The sequence below is a fragment of the Puntigrus tetrazona genome, chromosome 1 (genome assembly GCF_018831695.1).
Source record: "Puntigrus tetrazona isolate hp1 chromosome 1, ASM1883169v1, whole genome shotgun sequence".
Lineage (NCBI taxonomy): Eukaryota > Metazoa > Chordata > Actinopteri > Cypriniformes > Cyprinidae > Puntigrus > Puntigrus tetrazona.
Window position 1 is genome coordinate 453,437 of NC_056699.1, and position 13,997 is coordinate 467,433.

A 13,997-nucleotide genomic window follows, 5' to 3' on the forward strand; every position below is an offset into this window, starting at 1 on the left:
CATCATACATTGTTTATAACCAAACACACACATTATCATATTCCACTACATAGAAATGTTAAGACCTGGACAATGCATCAGCCACAATATTGTCTGAGCCTCTTTTGTTATTAATGTCAAGATTGAATTCTTGAATGGCAAGAGACCCCTGCATAAGACGCTGATTTGAATTAGACATACGCTCACGGAAAACTAGCGGATTGTGGTCTGTATACACAACTATAGGGGACACGCTACCACCTATGTATACCTCAAAGTGTTGCAATGCCATCAACATGGCCAATGCCTCCTTCTCAATAACACTGTAGTTCTGCTGACACTTGGAGAACTTTTTTGAGAAATACGAGACAGGATGCGCTACACCAAATCGATCCTCTTGTAAAAGGACCGCACCCGCTCCTGTAGCTGAGGCATCAATCTGCAATTTGAATGGAACATCAAATTTAGGGGCTTTGAGTACTGGGGTACTACAGAGTAAATATTTTGCAGCCTTAAAAGCATGTTCACAGCTGGGTGTCCAGATAAAACTTTTAGCAGTGTTTAACAAATCAGTTAGTGGAGACACAACGGAGGAAAAGTTTGGGCAGAAAGCACGATAATATCCACACATTCCTAGAAATCTTCAAGGTTCACGCTTATTAGAGGGAGCAGGATACTCAAGAACCGCTGTTATTTTGGCTTCAACAGGTTTGACCATCTCTTGGCCAACTTGCTTACCCAGGTAAGTTATTTTTCCCTTCGCAAACTCACATTTAGCCAGATTCAAGGTCAATGAGGCATCAACCAAACGTTGAAGTACCTTCCTGAGGCTGGATACATGCTCTGTCCAAGTAACTGAATGAATAACCACATCATCCAAGTATACTTCACAGTTCTCCACATCTGCCAACACTGTATTCATTAACCGTTGGAATGTAGCAGGAGCATTCTGCATTCCAAAGGCCAGGACAGAATACTGTAGGAAGCTGTCTGGTGTAACAAAAGCGGATATTTCTGATGCACGCCGAGTCAGAGGCACCTGCCAGTATCCCTTTAGAAGATCTAGCTTTGTTACATACTTGGCGTTACCCACCCTATCCACACAATCTTCCATCCTTGGAAGTGGGAAGGAATCAGCCTTAGTTATATGGTTAACTTTGCGATAATCCGTACAAAAGCGATAGGTGGAATCAGGCTTTGGTACCAGTAAGCAGGGCGAACTCCAAGGACTTTGACTCGGCACAGCAAATCCATGTTTCAGCATATACTCCACTTGAGCTTTCATTATGTCACTCTTTTGAGGGTTAACTTGATAGGGATGCTGCTTAATTGGGGGTGCATCTCCAACATCAATGTCGTGGGAACAAATGGTAGTTCTGCAAGGCACATCTGAAAACAGATCTGGGAATTCAAACAACAATTCAGTCAGTTCTTTAATTTGACTTTCCTCAAGATGAGCAAGGTAATTCCTCAAATCGCTCATGATAGCAGAGTTTTGTAAACGTGTGGAAGAAACTTGAACTTCTTTGTTGCGCAAACCATCATCTTCCATGGTGTAGCTTGTAACCAAAGCAACAGTGGAAGTTAACACCCTCCCAGTCTTTCGCTCTTCCTCACCAAGTATTTTGTCACACTTTGTTGCATTCACACACTAAGAAGTCACATACTTTTTCAGCATGTTGATGTGGCACATGCAACTTTTGCTTACGATCAAGAGTGTCAATTATATAGTTTGTGTCACTCACTTTCTTTTTAATGATGTAGGGACCGGTAAACTTCGCTTGGAACACAGAACCAGGGGTGGGTAACAAGGCCAGAACAGAATCTCCGGGCTGGAAGGACCTAAAAACAGACTTCTTATCATAACGGGCTTTCATCATGTGTTGTGCTGTCACCAGGTGTTGTAATGCCACTTCACGAGCTTGTTGTAGTCTCTTTCGGATGGATTGAACATAATCAGGAATAGACACAGCGGACGAATGTTCAGACAACAGTTGTTCACTTAACAATTTTAATGGCCCTCGCACAACATGACCAAAAACAAGCTCTGCTGGACTAAATCCCAGAGACTCTTGCACTGTCTCTCTCACTGCAAAGAGAAGCAATGGAAGACCCTCGTCCCAATCCTTTCCAGTCTCGACACAGTAACTGCGCAGCATTGTCTTCAATGTCTGGTGAAACCTCTCAAGTACACCCTGGGACTCAGGATGGTAGTCACTGGACAACTGGTGACTTATGCCAAGCTCCTTTAAGATCTGCTCAAACATTTTCGATGTAAAATTTGTGCCACTGTCTGTCTGGATTATCTTTGGCAGTCCAAAAGTAGAACAAAACTTGATCAGCTCTCTCACTACTGCTTTAGCTTTTAGACTACGTAAAGGAACTGCTTCAGGAAATCGTGAGGCAGAACACATGATGGTTAAGATATACTGATGTCCAGCCTTAGACTTCGGTAATGGACCAACGCAATCAATGACCAGACGTTCAAAGGGCTCCTTCATAACAGGAATGGGAGTAAGAGGAGCTACAGGAATCTTCTGGTTTACACGCTTTGCAAAAAGCAGACACAGCAGACTTAATACCAGGCCAGTAGAAGTATCTGGAAACTCTGTAAAATGTTTTTGTCACTCCCAGATGACCAGACATTACATGTTCATGAGCTAGCCTCAACACCTGCGTGCGATAGCCACCAGGCAGAACGATCTGTTGTACCTCCTGACAGTTCTCATCGTCAGCATCTGGTTTCCATCTGCGCATCAGCAGTCCATCATCCCAGTAATACATCACCCCTGATTTAGGTGCTTGTCCAAGATCTGCAGCTTCAACACACTTCACTAGCGTTGAGTCTCCTCTCTGTGCTGCCATTTAAATGATCTCTGCCCACTTTTATGGCCGTTTTCACCTCAGAACTGGAATCAAGCTCATGCTCCATAGATAATGTGCACTCCGATGGAACAGCTTCTGGGACTAGAAAAGAGTCAGCAAGATCCACCACTTCCTTAAATTTCTGTGCCTGTGCACGAGTCACTGCACATGCAGGAAAAGCTGAGGGATACACAGTAGCAAGATTAGTCAGGTCTTTCACAACTGGAGTCTGTGAGACAATTGGAGTAGGGAAAGCTTCACCACCTGCCAAGTCATTCCCTATAATTAAATCTACACCTTCCACAGGTAACTGTTTACGGACACCCAACTTAACTGCTCCACTGACAAGATCTGACTTCAAATGTACTGTATGCAAAGGCACATTAACACAACTCATCTCAATACCTCGAACTAATACATCAAAACCTGTATAAGTGTCAGCAGAAAATGGTAATCTATGCTCAAGAATGAAAGATTGAGCCGAACCTGTGTCCCTAAGCATAACAATAGGCTTAAAGTCAGCATCAGGATAAATAGAAACCATGCCCTCTAAAAGAAATGGCTGGTAACTTTCTACATCAGCTGTGCTGAGCACTATAATTGTAAGCGAACGTCAAGGTTTGCAGCATTTGTGGCCAGTCCTGTTTGGTTCTTGGAGAAATGCCCTGATCATATTATGCATATTATCCAAACATCTTGACTTGGCCATTGCCCATCGGATGATATGCCATGGTTTGTGACTTCTGCATGCCAACAATTTGTAATAGTTCCTTGATCAACCTGCTTTGAAGTTTGCTATTGGTCTGAGTGAATTCTCTGTGGAAAAAACAAACACAAAAAGATTTTATCTCATAAGTGACAAGCTATTTGAAATTTTGATTGGTTTTTGCAAAGGAACGTGTTCACCATTTTTGTGAAGAGGTCCGTTATCACTAAGAAATTCACACTCTTGCTGGATGAATCCTCAGCAGACAAGAAGTCTATACAGACTAGTTCTAACGGACTGACAAGCAGACATCATCCATTGGGTTTCTTAAGTTAACCAGGAAGTTACACTACCTTCTGGTCCTATTATCCACTCTGTATGGGCTTTGAAGACAGCAGAAACTTGGTCAAAGATCAATGAACATTGCTCTATTGGATGTTCAGCATATTGTCTGTTTGCTCTGAGCCTAAACAAATACTATACCATTTCTTCTCTTATCAGTTCAGACTGACTTGGGATAATACTGCGCTTATACCATCCAGTAAAGCATCAGTAGAGAGGATAAATGGCTGGGTGAAGATAGAGCACATTCTTTAGTCCAGTCAGTTGAGCTGAGTTTCCTGAAAACAGCACTACCTCTTGAATAACTTTTTTTTCCTTTTTTTTGCTGTAGTCAACGAGAAGAGTGGTTTGGCAATACTGGGATAATTGGGAATGAACTGTTGGTAATACATGATCATACCCAAAAAATATTTGATCTTCCTAGTGGAAGGTGAAATGCCTTTACTTATAGCTGTAATTTTGTGGGGATCAGTTGCAACACTGTGCTGGTTCACAACATGACCGAGAAACATGACACTCCATCTAAGGAAGTAGCATTTCTTGGGTGCCAACTTTAACCTGTGTGTACTTAGTCTCTCAAAAACAGTTTCCAACTTTTTCAGGGCCTTTTCTTCAGAAGGAGCCATCACTAGGAGACCATCCAATTACAATAGCAGGCTAAGGAAGTTTTAGTCACCAAATATGCTCATCATAAGCTGCATGAAACTTGGTGGGCTGTTGCATAGTCCCTGCGAAAGACGATTGAATTTATAAAGCCCTAGAAGAGTGCTATATGCCATCAGTTTTTTGTCCTTCTTACACATGGGGATGTTGTAGAAGCCAGACATGAGATCCATTGTGCTCAACAATGTATTCTGTAGATTCTGATAGTGCCCTGGAGGCACACGGTAAGGAAAATGGAAAGAGAGGAGGATGCAATGCAAAAAATCTGTTGCTCTCCTGCAGTCTAGCTTGTGCTTAGAGAATACATATTAATACTTCTGGACCAAGCACAATAGCTGACTTTTCCACTGTGATGACACTTCACAACAGTCAATGTCCCAGTCGCTCAATCCAATCTTTGGCAAAGCGTTACAGATGATGTCTCGATCATGTGTTTCATTATGCTCAGTTTAACTCTGAGCTTTTACGGTCTCAAAGGGTTGCTCCAAATCTGTTTCCAAAGAAACATTGTCTACCTTGGAATTTTTCTTTAGAGTGATGGACTTGTTGTATGGATTCAGCATTCTAACTGGCACCCACTTTTCAGCAGTCATATAAACCACCACACAGCATTGTACGATAACCTTCTTGTGTGTTGGCAACTTGGTAGGCTCAGACTGCGCAGCTTGGCCCATACCCAGTGCTCCTGTTTTGGCAGTAACGTGACAGCCTGAACCAATTTGGCATTTCCAATGACATCAGGCATCTCATCACCTCTCCATGTGGTAAGGCCAGAAATTATGTTAAGTAACTGCTCAGATTATGCCTCTGCTGTTGATTCAGGTCTGTTTATGACACGCCAGTATGTGGGATTCTGCATAGACTGACTCATGACAAATTTAAGAATGTTGGTATCAACTCATTTTGTTGTCAAACAACAACCAGCATAGGTGACTTCTTTCCACTCCTTTTCATTTGTTCCTTGTGCTCATTCGCACCGTTTTCACAAGCTCGTCAAACAAGAGTGGTAAGTGAATTGTCCATAACTTACGGTGAGTAAATGGCTTCTCCTTGCTTCTCCTTAATATCATCATCACTTGCACCGCTTGCCACATGTATAGTTTATCTGTCTCTGTCAGCAACCAGACTTAGAGACACACATCCAAGCGTTAATTGAGGACAGTAAGAATGCGAGGGTTGTAGATACTGCTTTGGATGAGACTAGTACAGTGAATCGTGTACATTGTTTGGTTCCGGCTTTACAGCCCGTGCAACAGGGCAATTGGGTGACCGTAATTGTAATTGGCGATTCTATTGTACGGAACGTGAAAATAGAGACACCAGCCACCATAGTCCAATGCTTACCAAGAGCCAGACCGCACTTTGAATTACCATTGTGTATGAAATGTGCTATATAAATAAACTTGCCTTGCCTTGTCTTGGTCACCCGAGCAGTCGATAGATTACATCTTGACTGACCGCAGGAGCAAGAGATCCCTATGCGCTCAAAGCTGGACGACAGATTTCTGTCGGGTGGCCGAGGGGAGGGACCTCAACGTTGGTCTCTCCCCTTTTTCAATGATCTCCACGAGGAGCTTGCTCGCTCATGGAGTAAACCTTTTTCGTCCCGTGTCTTCGTTCCATCGATGTCGATATATTCCAACATTGTCGACGTGAAGGCACAGACTATTTGATGATGTCCCAGGTTGAGGAGACGCTTGCTGGTGTTGTATTACAAATTTATAAAAGGTTAGACACAGATTCCAATATAACAGTATATGCTGAATGTGTATTGTGATTTACATTCTAAGAGCAGGAAGCCCAAGCCCTGAGACAGTTATCTTTTGTCTTTCAGTTCTTGAACATCTGGTAGGTGTCCTAAGTCAAGTGTGAATGCTAATCCTGAGGTACAACTGTGCCTTTTGTTTTAGTCTCTATAACACCTATGCATTTGAATGACACTTAGATGCTAAATAGATCAAGGATCGGGAAAGTTCCTGTTCTAGGCTAAGTTCCTGTTCTACATTTGCATACTTTTGTTTTATTGGTCTCTACCTCTGTGTACTCCAATTCACGTATCGTTCTCCGCGTTTCAACAGCATTGTTCCCATTTCCGTGAAATTGGAGTGAGCACATCTGCTGACACAAGAATTGGAGACTCTGCTGCACAAAGGGGCCATAGAACGTGTTCCCCTGCCAGACAGAGAGTCAGGCTATTACAGTTGATACTTCTTGGTTCCAAAGAAGGACGGGGGGTTGCGTCCAATTCTAGATCTTCGCGAGTTGAACCGCTATCTCAGAACATACAAGTTCAAGATGTTGACAATCAAGATGATTGTTTCTCAAATCCAGCCAGAGAACTGGTTCATGACAGTCGATCTAAAGGATGAATATTTTCACATAGAAATCTTGCCACAACACAGGAAGTTCCTGAGGTTCGCTTTCGGGGGCGAAGCTTACCAGGGTTCTTCCATTCAGCCTAGCCTTGTCACCCCACACATATATGAAATGCATGGATGCAGCTCTGGCTCCTCTGCGACTCCAGGGCATTTGCATTCTCAATTACATAGACGACTGGTTAATTCTTAGCCAACCAGAGTATGGTTCTCTCATGTCCTTGAGTCAACATCCCAAGGTCATGTCTGAGACCTCTTTGATGTTTGTGCACACACACTACACTAAACTTGGGGTCCAGACACTTCCAGCACAGAGGTGTTGGTATTCTCGATCCCATTAGCAATATTGAGTGCAGCTTTTAAAAGGGAACGTCTCAGGTTACTTGACTTTAACCCTGTTGCCTGAAAAAGCGGGAACGAGATGCTGCACTCAATGCTGCACTGGATGCGTGACCGGACGTCCTTTCAGACAAAAGTTTAACCTGAGGATGTTTCCATTTCATGCTTATTTATAGCCTCCAGGTGCATTTAATGAAGTCACATCACCTAGCCGAAGTTATAAAAGCCAACCTTTGGCGTGTTTGACACACATGCTTCAACAACCGGTCGAACAAAAGACGTTCTCATTAGCACTATGGAGTGCAGCATCTTGTTCCCGCTTTTTCAGGGAACAGGGTTACAGTCAAGTAACCCAAGACATTCTGCTTTGAAACTGCATGAAAACGCTGTTTCTCACTGAGAAACAACTTATAACGCATTTCTTGGCTTGTTTTGAGTTTATTTGCTCAGAGGCACTAAAACAGCATTTCTGCTCATAGAAGTCAAAAACTAAGCAAATTGTGCATTTTGACCTCTGAAATGACTGTGTCTAAAACTCCACCCTAGGGATTATTCCCAGGGAACAAACCTATAATTGGACACAAGTTCGGTTCCCTCATATGAAGTTAGGCAGGACATTTGGGTAGCATATAAAAGTATAAATTAATACAAATTTTAAAATGCATTCACAAAAAGAAAAAGCACCGCTTCAAAACAAAAGAATACAAATACAAAAATTTGATACAAATCTTTGATATTTCATACAAAAATACAAATACAAAAAGTCAACATTGGGTTCCTACAATAAATCACATAAATCCAGCAGGGCTGAGGCTTCCAGCGGCAAGAGGAGTTCAGGTTTTACGATGGCACACTTCCACGCACACACACCTCTGTGCACTCAGATCACACAACTAAACACTCAGTGTTACACAGCACACCAAGAAGAACCACCACCAGGAGAAAAATCCAACCACCCGTGGGACCCCGGCTCCTGCAATGAAGCAAATAAATAATAAATACAAATTATAACATTAGCCACAACAAAAGCACACCAACAGGGGTACAAGAAAAAAAGAAGAGAAAACAAGGTTGCAAAAAGACAACTCAACTCGAACATCGAATACAAAATGAGGTTAAATCCAGCAAGAATTTACAAACCAAACAATTAAATGAAGAAAAAGAACATCAACTAAACTCACATAGAGTTAAATACAACAAGACAAACAGACATAGATTTAACGAATGGGAGCAGTGGAAGTAATCTTCAATGTTACTCCCAGAAACAAAGAATACATATCTGAAGCGGGCATTAAAACCACATCTGAACCAGACACGAACAGTCCCCTTTAAGAGTTACTGACGTCAGCATCAGCGTTGTAACAAGGATAATTTAGCAGCATAAGGAGAATGGCCAAAGCACACAGTTTCTATATGGACGAAAGAAAAGGGAGGATCCTACGCAAAAAGACAAAAAGATGTTAATCTGCATCAAATTCAATTTTAATCATTAGTAGCACTTACCTTGAAAATATTACGCCACAATAAATACCTATGGGCACAGGTTTGTCAATCATGCCTTCCGCTCACACAGTGAGGTACAGGAAATCATGCCTATTTTGCACGTAACAACATTACCTCCACAAGTATATTAAAAAGTTAAAAACACCGGCTCGGAAGAATGTACATTACCTGAAAGGCGAACAGTCATCACCTCCACTAACGCCACACCAGCACAACAATACAAATGGTACACTATAATGGTACACAGGAACACTTTAAAAACCACATGCATTCAACGGGTCTTAAGGTATCTACCTGTTAAAATGACGCAACCCGAGTGCCAACCAATCATGTTTCTAGTTTCAGACACAGAAAGTCATTTCAGAACTCAAAATGCGCAATTTGCTTAGTTCTTGAATTCTATGAGCAGAAATGCTGTTTTAGTGCTTCTGAGCAAATGAACTACGAATAATCCAAGAAATGCTTTAAAAGTTGTTTCTTAGTGAGACAAAGCTTTTTCATGCAGATTCAAAGCACAAAAAGCCTTTTCAGTCTGTTTCTAGTTTTAGAAATAGTCATTTTAGAGCTCAAAATCCAAAATTTGCTTAGTTCTTGACTTCTATGAGCAGAAATGCTGTTTTAGTGCTTCTGAGCAAATGAACTCAACACAAGCCAAGAAATGCTTGAAAGGTAGTTTCTTAGTGAGAAAAAGCCTTTTCATGCAGTTTGAAAGTAGAACAGGCCTTTTCTGTCTTTTTTTAGTTTTGGACACAGAAAGTCATTTCAGAGCTCAAAATTCACTATTTGCTTAGTTATTGACTTCTATGAGCAGAAATGCTGTTTTAGTGCTTCTGAGCAAAGAACTCAAAACAAGCCAAGACATGCTTCAAACAACCCAGGGTTAGGGTTAGGGTTAGGGTCAGAGTTAGGGTTAAGGTGAGGGTGAGGTTAGGGTTAGGGTTAGGGTTAGGGTTAGGATTAGATAGGGATAGGGATAGGGTTAGGGTTAGGGATAGGGATAGGGATAGGGATAGGGATAGGATTAGGGTTAGGGTTAGGGTTAGGGTTAGGGTTAGGGTTAGTTAGGGTTAGGGTTAGAGGTTAGGGTTAGAGTTAGAGTTAGAGTTAGAGTTAGAGTTAGGGTTAGGGTTAGGTTAGAGTTAGGGTTAGGGTTAGGGTTACAGTTAGGGTTACAGTTAGGATTAGGTTAGGTTAGGTTAGGTTAGGTTAGAGTTAGTGTTTAGGGTTAGGGTTAGGGTTAGGGTTAGGTTTAGGTTTAGGTTTAGGGTTTAGGTTAGGTTAGGTTGGGTTGGGTTGGGTTGGGTTGGGTTGGGGTTGGGGTTGGGTTAGGGTTAGGGTTAGGGTTAGGGTTAGTGTTATGGTTAGGTTAGATTAGGTTAGATTAGGTTAGCATTAGGGTTAGGGTAGGTTAAATTAGGGTTAGGGTTAGGGTTAAGGTTAGGTTAGGATAGGATTAAGGTTAGGTTAGGATAGGATAGGATTGGTTAGGTTAGATTCGGTTAATTTAGGTTAAATTAGGGTTAGGGTTAGGGTTAGGGTTAGCGTTAGGGTTAGGGTTAGGGTTAGGGTTAGCGTTAGGAGTAGGTTAGGTTAGGTTAGGTTAGGTTAGGTTTGGTTAGCTTAGGTTAGGTTAGGTTAGGTTAGGTTAGTGTAACCCGTATTAACTGCCGTTAATATGGATTTAAATAAGGAGTAATCGCCATCGCTGATGAAAAATAGCGATGGTCTCTTTAAGAATTAGTGGCAGCAGTGAGTCAAGCCCCGCCTATCTTTTCTTGGTAGAGCGCGTCAGAGAGAAAATTCTCGATTCTCTTAAGAGTGGGAAGAGGCAGCTACAAGAAGCGATCTCCTAATCCTTCTTTGAGCTGTCATCGGAGACCTAAGCAGACAAGACAAGATTTACAGAACTGCAGAGTTAAAAAGTGCCACAAAAGAGCTCCTTGAATATATTTATTTATCCCTTGGTGAGTTCTATTTAAATGTCTTGATAAAATTTGATATCTGTATCAGAAAAGTGCCGCTGATTTAATAGTTGATTGTAAGATGGGTTTACGTAGACCATGTGAGCTGAAACTAGGCTAAAGCTAACGCACGTGTAAAAAATAGCTAGAGTTAACTTAGTATCAAAAGTTATTCAAGTGCTATAGTGTTTAATAAGTTTTGGAGTGTCGAATAAATATTGTATAAAATGCATTCATGTGAATTTAACGCTGAAACTATTGAAAGTTTATTGTTCTGCTCTGTGTTTTGCCAGGCTGGGTTTTTACCCCCTGTGAAATCCGAGATCCCTGACGATTCTTGATTCCCGATTCATGATGAACGCCGTTTAATACGAGGCGAGCCATGGAACTGTTTCTGTGTTGAACTGTTTTGAGTTTATTGTGTTACATAGTATATAATAAGAAATCTGAACACTATTGATTGTTGTAAAAGTTTTATTTTATTTTATTTTCCTCTTTTATTTTTCTCTGTTTATCTGTGTACTCGATCTGCTGAATCCATGCATCTGTGAAATCCAAAAAGAGCAGTTGTTATTACTTACTGTACTTCTACTAATTGTTAACTTTTAATTTTCAAATACAGGAAGTTAAACACAAAAATTGACTTTGTCGATTGTTCACTCACCTGTTGTGCTGTTCTCTTCTCTCCAGTAGCCGTGCCCTTCTTCTGATCGATTGGCCTATTCTAAACGTTACGCGAGTGCAATACACTATATAGTATTCGCTACATTAGGGTTAGCGTTAGGGTTAGAGTTAAGGTTAAGTTAGGGTTAGGGTTAGAGTTAGATAGTATTACGGTTAGGGTTAGGGTTAGGGACAGGGTTAGGGTTAGGGTTAGGGTTACGGTTACGGTTACGGTTACGGTTACGGTTAGGGTTAGTGTTAGTGTTAGTGTTAGGGTTAGGGTTAGGATTAGGATTAGGATTAGTTATGGTTAGATAGAGTTAGGGATAGGGTTAGAATTAGGGCTAGGGTTGGGGTTAGGGTTAGGGGTAGGGTTAGGGTTAGGGTTATGGTTATGGTTAGGGTTATGGTTATGGTTAGGGATAGGTTTAAGGTTAAGGTTAGGGTAAGGTTATGGTTAGGGTTATAGAGTTACGGTTAGGGTTAGGGTTAGGGTTAGGGTTATGGTTAGGATTAGGCATAGGGTTAGGGTTAGGGTTAGGTTAGGTTAGGTTAGGTAAGGTTAGGTTAGGTTAGGTTAGGTTAGGTTAGGATAGGATAGGATAGGATAGGATGGGATGGTATGGGATGGGATAGGATGGGTTAGGTTAGGTTAGTGTAACCCAGCTTACTAGTGAGTAGTAGCAGAGGCAGAATCATAGAACAAACAGCAAACTATATGATCGATGTGAAGTAAAAAAAAAGAAAACACTGCCAGAATAAAATATATGCCTAATTACATTAACTATTTATGAAAAAAAAAAAATAAAAGTAAAATATGCAGGATTAGGATAGTGGCGTCCAATGAAATCGCTTTTTGCATGACGTCAATACGTCGTACGCGATCGCGGCAGGTTTGCAACGCATAGTGTTCTGGATCTTTCTTTTCTCCGTGAACTTGAGCCGAGAGCAGACGTCCATTACTGCTCCGGGAGATTTAGTGCTTCTTAAGTGAGTACAAGAGATGTAAAAGTACGTAAAACATTTGTATATCATTATGCATGAGTGAGATAAAAACCACGTACTTGTGTAACCCGTGAGAAACATTTTGATTCATCTTCTAAACGCCTGTTAATGACGCGATTTTAGCGTTAGCATAATATTAACATAAAATGTGTCGTGTATACGTTTATTTCTATCAGACGATTGAGAGAAAAGCGGAGCACGGTTGAGAGTGCATCTTCAACCAGTTACCATCAGGATTTTCCTTCCTTATATGTACATTAGACTGAGTTTCCTTGGTGAGTTGATATGATTTTCAGTTATTCAGTGTTATTTTCATTATGATATTGTTTAAAGTTTTTTTTTTGTTTCATAAATGAACCATTTATTTTGTTGGTAAAAATGATGGAATGAGACATAAGATTAAAATGGAGACAAAAATAATGGTAATTCGGTAGAAATTCCAACATTAACGTTTTTTTCATTAAACAAGATAACTGTCCAATTGATTGAAATGCTTTTGCTAAAAAAAAAAAAAAAAAGAGAATGCCAAATAAGTGACACAAAGAGGTTTAGTACACAGAGGCATGTAAATTGATATAAATGGTTGTTTATTTAAAAGAAAAAATGTCAACTGAAATAATGCATACATTGTAAAGTGCTAATTTTTTTTTTTTTTGCCTTGTGTTTTCAAGGCCGGGTTTTTTTTTTTCTCTTCTTCTTGGGTTTGTTCTGTGTGATGTCTTGCTGATGTTCAGCCACAGAATACAGTCCGCTTATCTGCGAATCGAGTGAAGTGTGAACCCTTCCTGGAGTGTGAATCGTCTCAACTGTGTGTAACGGAAAAGTTGGACTGGCGAGCCGCCCGTTAATCGGACCCTTTGAACAATCCTGTTGAAAGAACATCAAGGTTGAACATACTCGTCTTTGAATGACTGATTCTACATTTATTCTGTTTAATTTGTAAAGGTTGCTTATTTTATTTTTATTTTTGTTTTGCTCATTGTTAAAATACAAATTTCCTTCAATTCTTACCTTAAATCTTGTGTCTGTGTGTTCACTGCTGTTGCAAATTCTCTCTCTTAGGACGAATCTACACTTCTGAAATTACTGGTCCATTGATAAAGTTATACAAAATTTGGGTGTCACGGGTTACAGACAAAAAGTGGCGAGCCAGCCAGGAGAGAGATTGCAACAATAGTGACTGATTATAGCAGCTGAGTTCACTAGAAAGATAACGTGTTGGGCAGCATTTTAACATCATGGATATCATAAAGACAGAGAAGGGTAAACATTGCAAACGCAGTAATTGTTGGTGGTTTAACGCTGACTGAGTCAGACGCAGAATTAGAGTCATTTCTGCTGAGATATGGCAGCATTAGTCGAAATCTTCTCATTGATGACCCAGACTGTGAGTTTCATCGTCATGCTATCATAGAGTTTACCTATAACTCTGCAATGAAAACACTGATGCCCCTTTGCCTCTATCAGTGGTTAGTATGTCAAACCCCAGTATCACTTTTGTTGTGCGTGCTTTAAGCTGCATTTACCCTCAAGTTGCTAGTGACAGTGCTAAGGGGTATCTAGAAGAATTGCAAAACATGGCTAGTATTAGTGGAA

At 40.8% G+C, this 13,997-nt stretch overlaps 1 long non-coding RNA gene across 1 annotated transcript; it reads left to right on the forward strand.

The window, feature by feature from the left end:
* Nucleotides 1-12,483: 12,483 nt before the first annotated feature.
* Nucleotides 12,484-13,418, forward strand: LOC122348617. The gene is made up of 2 exons (XR_006251348.1): nt 12,484-12,676; nt 13,073-13,418. It is a non-coding gene; the product is annotated as an uncharacterized LOC122348617 (long non-coding RNA).
* Nucleotides 13,419-13,997: the final 579 nt, after the last annotated feature.